This window comes from Pan troglodytes, chromosome 17 (assembly GCF_028858775.2).
Source record: "Pan troglodytes isolate AG18354 chromosome 17, NHGRI_mPanTro3-v2.0_pri, whole genome shotgun sequence".
NCBI lineage: Eukaryota > Metazoa > Chordata > Mammalia > Primates > Hominidae > Pan > Pan troglodytes.
This window is the reverse complement of record NC_072415.2, coordinates 36,530,126-36,537,363: the sequence shown is the minus strand read 5'-3', so window position 1 is coordinate 36,537,363 and position 7,238 is coordinate 36,530,126. Positions and strand designations below refer to the sequence as shown.

General features: G+C 40.1%; 1 long non-coding RNA gene and 1 other non-coding gene across 3 annotated transcripts in view; one reads left to right on the top strand and one right to left on the bottom strand.

Annotated features, from left to right (window-relative positions):
* Window positions 1-1,117: 1,117 nt before the first annotated feature.
* The window catches only part of LOC107969462 (uncharacterized), a 34,301-nt gene continuing 28,180 nt past the window's right edge, over window positions 1,118-7,238 (bottom strand). The window contains exons 2-4 of one of the 2 annotated variants that reach the window (XR_001711288.3): window positions 4,250-6,566; window positions 2,464-2,718; window positions 1,118-1,434 (exon numbers count right to left, since the gene is read on the bottom strand). This is a non-coding gene — a long non-coding RNA (uncharacterized LOC107969462). Of the gene's footprint in view, window positions 2,719-4,249; window positions 6,567-7,238 lie in introns of both variants that reach the window. The other variant, XR_008540726.2, reaches the window with a different exon arrangement.
* LOC112206323 (small nucleolar RNA U3) lies at window positions 1,260-1,473 on the top strand. Its single transcript, XR_002940549.1, has one exon. It is a non-coding gene; the product is annotated as a small nucleolar RNA U3 (small nucleolar RNA).

Sequence of the window (7,238 nt, the reverse complement as noted above, 5' to 3'; positions counted from 1 at the left end):
AAACATACTTGCAAATAGATAGTGTAACATCTCCAAGCAGGAAGAAAACTTGTTAAGACACCATTCTGGGAGGGTTACTATTACCCTCTGCGAGATTAGGTCCCTAGAAAATTGTCATCTTCAGTATTGTTTCCAGCATTCAGTGGTGCCCAGTTGGGGAACTGGAGAATCCCTAAGCCAGGTCTTTCCTGCCTTTCCCTGTACACTATTCTCATTTCACCATCCAAAGTATGCTTGATGTGTGTCTTTTTTGTATCCTACTCTGTGACATATCTTTTATGAAAACTTTTATTAATACTAAAGAATCATGGCCAGGCGCAGTGGCTCATGCCTGTAATCCCAGCACTTTGGGAGGCCGAGGTGGATCATTTGAGGCCAGGAGTTCGAAACCAGCCTGGCCAACATGGTGAAACCCCATCTCTACTAAAAATACAAAAGACTAGCCAGGCATAGTGGCGGGAACCTGTAATCCCAGCTACTCAGGAGGCTGAAGCAGGAGAATCACTTGAACTCAGGAGGCAGAGGTTGCAGTGAGCCAAAATCGCGCCACTGCACTCCAGCCTGGGTGACAGAGCAAGACTTTGTCTAAAACAAAACAAAACCCCCAAAAAAACCACTACAGAGTCATTAGTCTGTCTGTTGTCAGTATCCCAAAGTTCCCGTTTCACGTATAAAGTCTTCATCACATTAATTTCTAGGTAAATTTACCATCTCCCAACATGTAGTCTCTGTAAAAATACCAGCTATAGAAGTTATCTGAAAGCAGCTGACTTCTATGATTTCTGCCTATACTTTCTTTCTCTGTCTCTTCCCTCAGGGAATGCTGGAAGAGGAGACAGGCCCCAGATTTGGGCAGGAAGTAAACAGTTTTCAGGCTGAGGCCAATCTAAGCAGGAACATTCCAATATTTCTTCAGCAACGTTGTCCCAGCACTTCACTGGTTAACCTTTTATGTCCACCATTTGTGGATTTCACAACTACTTGTCAATGGTGAATATTGATCATCATCATTATCTACTGAGCTGCTACCATATCCCAGCTACTCCTTGCATGTTGTTCATTATTTTCTCAACACTCAGCATATTTGCAATATGTTATGTAATATCACAGACAAGGAAACTGAACGCAGAAATGTTTTATTTCTTGCCAAACATCACATGAAGATGAACAATGAAACCGATTTGAAACCAGGATTGTCTGATTCCAACAACTCTGGGTCTTTTTTCACTCTGATATGCTGCAATTAAAAAGCCATTTCTAAGACTGTACGTTCCGAGATCGTTTCTATAGTTGGTTGTGAGAGAAGTTTCTCTGAACTTGCAGAGCACGGGAAACCAGGAGGAGGAGGCTCAGGGTGCTCTCCACACGTGTGAAACCGGCTGTAGGTGTTGCTTTCCTGTGACTGCCATTTGCCACTGATGATCTTCTCTTCCTCTGGAAGAGTAAGAGGGGGAAGGACACAGTTTCAGTGCTTCCCATTTATAATTAATTAATTAATTAAGGGCAGGTGCAGGGGCTCACACTTGTAACCCCAGCACTGTAGGAGATTGAGCAAGGAGGGTCCCCTGAGCCTGGGAGTTTGAGATCAGCCTGGGAAGCAGAGTGAGACCATGACTTAAATAAAAATTTTTTTGTGTTTTGTTTTAATTTTTACTTTTTTGAGACAGGGTCTCGCTCTGTTGCCCAGGCTGGAGTGCAGTAGCGTGATCTCAGCTCACTGCAACCTCTGCCTCTGGGTTCAAACAATTCTCATGCCTCAGCCTCCCAAGTAGCTGGGATTACAGGTGCCTGCCACCATGCCCAACTAATTTTTTTGTACTTTTAGTAGAGATGGGTTTTCACCATGTTGGTTGGCCAGGCTGGTCTCAAACTCCTGACCTCAAGTGATCCGCCCACCTCAGCCTCCCAAAGTGCTGGGATTACAGGCATGAGCCACCACGCCCGACCAAAAAAAAATTTTTTTTTTTTTTCAATTAGCCAGACATTGTGGCATGTGCATGTAGTCGCAGCTACCGTGGGGGCTGAGGTGGGAGGATAGCTTGAGCCCAGGAGTTTGAAACCAGCCTGGGCAGCAAAGTGAGACCCTGCCTCAAAAATAAAAAATAAGAAAATTAAAAAGCTATTTCTTACAGATATTCATTGAGTGGAAAGCAATTTAATTTTACGTATAATAAGTTATTTCAAAAAGAATTGTAGTTATGTGTGGCAATTTTTCATAAATACCTGATACAAATCAAGATCTACCATGGTAAGTGTGCTCCAGAGATACCCTTCTTGACCAAAACAAAGCAGGGCAGGGATTGGGAGGCCTTTTGGGCTGGGCTCCAGGACACAATGACTAGAAGATGATGCAAAGTGCATGAGAGAGTAGAGAGCTACACAGTTTACACATATTAGACTCTGCACATATTAGAGTCTACACATATTAGACTCTGCAAAAGTAGTTCTTAAATGTTAGCTCACATGCACCCCAGTCACGTTACTGAGCAGATTCCTGGGCTCCAGTCCTGGGTGATTCTTGCAGGTGGTCCATTGACCAGATTAGGAGAATCGTCATCCAAGGTCTCAAAGCCAAATTTAGGATGCAGAGAGAAAGAATCCTAAGTGGTTGAATGGGAAACTGATTATCCTCTTGAGCACACCTTAGATTCAAATAATTGATTGGAGAAGATCATTCCATACAAAAATCTTCTGACCTGCAGAGTTTCTACAAAAAGTCTTGAGAAAGAAAAAGAAAAACATATATTTTTGGAAAAGATTGAATTTAATTATAATTTTGCAAATTATACTGTGGGAAAGGTCAACAAAAAGAGGCATATTGCAGATGATCTTATAAAAAGAACCTTTTGTAAAGTAAACAATTACCTTCTGATTTGTCTACTCTGAACCCTTGATGTTTATTTAAATTGGATGTTCTCATAGCAGGACACACCTGATACCTGGCTTGTCTAAACACTTAGAAAGTCAAATTGTCTAGTTATCAAAGCCCAGGCTTATTTTCTAAATAAGTATGGATGGTCTTTCAGGAGTCATTTCACAGTGATGTGCAGAGAGAAAAACAAAACAAACAAACAAAAAACAAATCATTGTTCCTAAGTGTGTTTTCCAGCCTATGTCTAACTTTCTAGCAGATAATGGCAATAAAAATGTTTGGGTCCAACATTGCAATATAATTTGAAATTCCTTGCTTACTGAAATCCTAGCCAAAAGGCTTTCTTTAGTTTTGTATTAAATTATCCCATTTGGTTGGCTGCCTTAATCAACTTAACCGATTATTTACCAGATCACCATTTTCCTTTGTGCAGACACCCCATCAGAGCTCAGGTGAACAATTTCTTGGCCCAGAGTGCCTTTCTTTTTCCTCAACACCAAGACTGTCTCCTGCCACACCTTTAACAGTGCTCTCCATCTGTAACCTCAGGTTCATAATGCAGCTTTGTTATTTGGTTTGTCTAAAAGCAATTAGTAGTTTCAGATTTTTATTTCCTATTTAGGGGAGAGATGATTTGGGGGAGAGTTGGGGAGGTGACTGAACAAAGCCAGTTCAACAGTTAATGCTTTAACCTTGCGTATAATTTATACAATAAACAAAGTCACATGCTTCCCTAATAATTTAGATGTAAGCAAATGTTGATTTATTCAGGAAGGCTACTGCCAGAAGCAAAGCCTGCAGCACTAAAATTTGAATTAAACTAGGACAGAAGCAGGCTAGTCTATAATAACATTTGTATAATTTTATTTTTGCCCTTGGCTCAGTTCATTTCCTCGTACAGTAGATGCATGAAATTGGTTCTTCAGCCACCTTTAGCTGATGTTCATTGATATCCGGGCAGGCAGAGAAGCAAGAGAATGCACCTTTCTAAGCTTTGTGTTTTCAATCACAAGGCCTTGACTTCCTAGGTCATTTCTGACAATGATTATCTTTCTCTGAATTGTGTTTTCAGCAAATATCTCAGAAAAGCTTCATTTAACCTAGAGATATGGTTTCCCCCCTCTTACTGTGAGGGGACTCTTAGAACTGAGACAGTTAAATAGATGCAAATGTTGTGCTGTTTTTATTCCTTTATTCAAGCCCTGGGGCATGATCTGAGTTCTCTTACTCTGCTTTCAGCAGTGAAATAAGGGCCTGAAAAATTCTTTAAATGATGGTGAAAAATAAACATTAACTTGAAACAGTGAGGAATCAACCCCCCTTTTACTATTAACCTTTGACTTAAGTAAAAACTAGGATCTACATTTTACAACTTACCACTTTTGTTAGGAACTGAGGCTCCTTTTGAGGGAGCAGTCTCAAGCTGGTAAATAATTTTGGAGAGCTTCTGAAAAGTAGATGAAGTTTTACATCCAAACATAGGGAAACTTGGTTTTTTCATAGCAGTTCCTGAAATGATGACATTGCCAACACACACAGCACACACATGGAAGCGTTCTCAACCCCCATAATCACCTGGAAATGTCTTACAATTTTTATTCTGCCTCCTCCATACTTCCATTTTAGGCAAAGTAACAGCACTTTAGAGGGTCAAAACTTCTGAAATGAATTTATTCCCTTAGTTCAGGAAATCAATTATGCTAAAAATTTTCCCTGACGTTTTATTTAAGGGGAGTTAAGAAAAAATAAAATCCTAAAAATTTAGAAATTAAAGAATTGGTATTTACACTTTATGTGCAATAATGCATTTATGCCTCACTTCTTCCAGCTGAGAAGGTAAATAGCAGCCCTAGTGTTTTGGAGGCAAACATTGTTCTGTCCTATTCTTGGTAACAAAATCTGCTCCCAGGCCTTCTCCATCCCTGTCTGATTGTGCCCTGGGGCTGTTGCAGGCAGCCAGAGGAGCCTTTCAGAAAATCCAGGCCATGTTTTGACTTCATTAGAGATTCCAAATAGAACAAGTTTTAGCCTGGCTCAGGCTTTGGTTATGAAAGTTTCCCACAGCTCTCAAAAATATACAGAATAATAAATGGCTGGGCAGAGAAATAGAAGGCAATAGTCATTCCATCAAAGGTTTCTAGTCACATCATAAACTACAATTGCAGAGCCTGAGGAGCTTATGTCACTAGGACCCAGAGATAAAATGTTTTGCCTTTGGCCCCCGAGGTCACGCACTGGGGCAAGAGCTTTGAGGTTGGGTCCTTTGTTTGCAGACTGGCAGGGGAAGGGCACTTGATCCCTGCCTAGGAACAGAAAGAATGCCTCTCTCCCCCACCCTGTGGCCCCTTGGCCTTCCCTGGGGACAGGCTGTGTGGCTCTGCGGGCATTGTGAAACCTTCTCACCCCAAGGGGTGGCTATGAAGCTTCAAATGTTTTTGGGCATTTCCAGCATAAAAGCAAAAATTGATGAGTTTCAGTGGGATAAGCTCTGAGGCTCCAAGGAAAAACCCCTAAGGCGGTGGGTATGAGGAGGAAACTTTTTATTGTCTTGCTGCAGATTTTTTCTTTCATTTTCTTTTCTTTTTCTTTTATTAAGTCAAGATGTTATATGAATGCATCACTTAAATATTACATGCAGACTTCTTAAGGAAACCATCTCCTCCCAAGTTTACAGATCAGTCTCCAGTTTGTCCATATTCCTGTTTGCCACCATTCTTCTCTCTCCCTTGTTCTGGGTTCTCCCTTTTCTTACCCCCACCTTTTTTGGGAGGAATCATAAAACCACACTTTAATGACAAACTCCAGAAAGCTAGACCTTATAAGGACCCTACATATTCACCAGCTTCCATGGAATGGCCTTCATTTTCCAGACGCTTTTGTTTTAGAAAACATATGAACTACTAGAAGTCACTCAAACAAGGAAGGATTTACATTCATTTTTTTCCCCCAAATAGTCTTTTAATATACATGTTTCTTGCTAGAAGCAGATTTTGTTGATGCTTTAATTTTTTTTTAATACAGCCTGACAATTTCTATCCCATTACGTTGATATTAGATTGGTGGGCTGTGACTTTATGACATCAAAGAAATTGATTACAACTTTTTTTATATGTGGCTCACAATGCAGCCATTGCCGTGATCCAAACATTATATGCTAACCTCGGAATCACGGAAGTGACGGGAGAAACACGCTGTGGTTAGTGATTAAAGACTGGACATAAAATTGTCTCCAAACCCATTTTTTAAAAGTCTTCGAACATGACCAAAACTGTATTAACGAGCTTTGGCTGGAAAGAACACTACAGTGTTCTCTATCTCCATTTCTCACATTTTAGTTAAACTTATAAACCCTTCCCCCAGATGGGCTTCCCCTGGTAACCATATTAAACAGAAACATTAGACAGAATCAGTAAGAAAATGTTCACATTTGTAATCCCAGCACTTTGAGAGGCCGAGGGGGGCAGATCACCTGAGGTCAGGAATTCTCAACTAGCCTGACCAACATGGAGAAACCCCATTTCTACTAAAAGAAAAAAAAAATACAAAATTAGCCAGGCATGGTGGTGCATGCCTGTAATCCCAGCTACTCAGGAGACTGAGGCAGGAGAATCACTTGAATCCGGGAGGCAGAGGTTACGGTGAGCTGAGATCGCACGATTGCACTCCAGCCTGGGCAACAAGAGCAAAACTCCGCCTAAAAAAAAAAAGAAAGAAAGAAAAAAGAAAATATTCATTCCTTTTCTTAAATGCATAAACCACCCAGAAAATATATACCTTAAAAATAAAAAAGGGGCTTAGTAAATATTTTATATTTCACTCAACTAGAATTATAATAGAAAGGGAAACTGTTTTATTAGAAAATTTACCATTTGCAGGAAGGTGTATGTGCCTATGCACTTGAGTCTTTATTAAGGCAATGGAGGAAAAATAGCCAGGAACAAGGTGAAAAGAAGTTCATTCACTGTCTCAGAAAATAAAGACCTCAGACTTTCTAAATGAAAATATACCATTAGCATCAGATACTAATCACAAGGTAATTATTTTTAAAGAGGTTCCTAAGTAAGACACACACACCCATGACACCCTGAGGCTAATCTATGCACCTAGAGACTTATTCTGCCCTTTGTTGTATGTGAGTTAGTTGTCCTTGGAGTGAATAAAAGCTGCTTTCCATGTTATTCTACCCTCCTGTAAAAAGAAAAAAAAAGTCACTTCAGAAGATACGGATAAAAATGCATCCGATTAAAAAACATTCCTCAAGGGCAATTTGGATAAAAAGTTAAGCTGGGCAACATCAAACTAGGCCCCTTCCTATAAAATACATCAAATTCAAAGAAGTTTCTTGTTTTTGTTTTCTTTTAAGTTA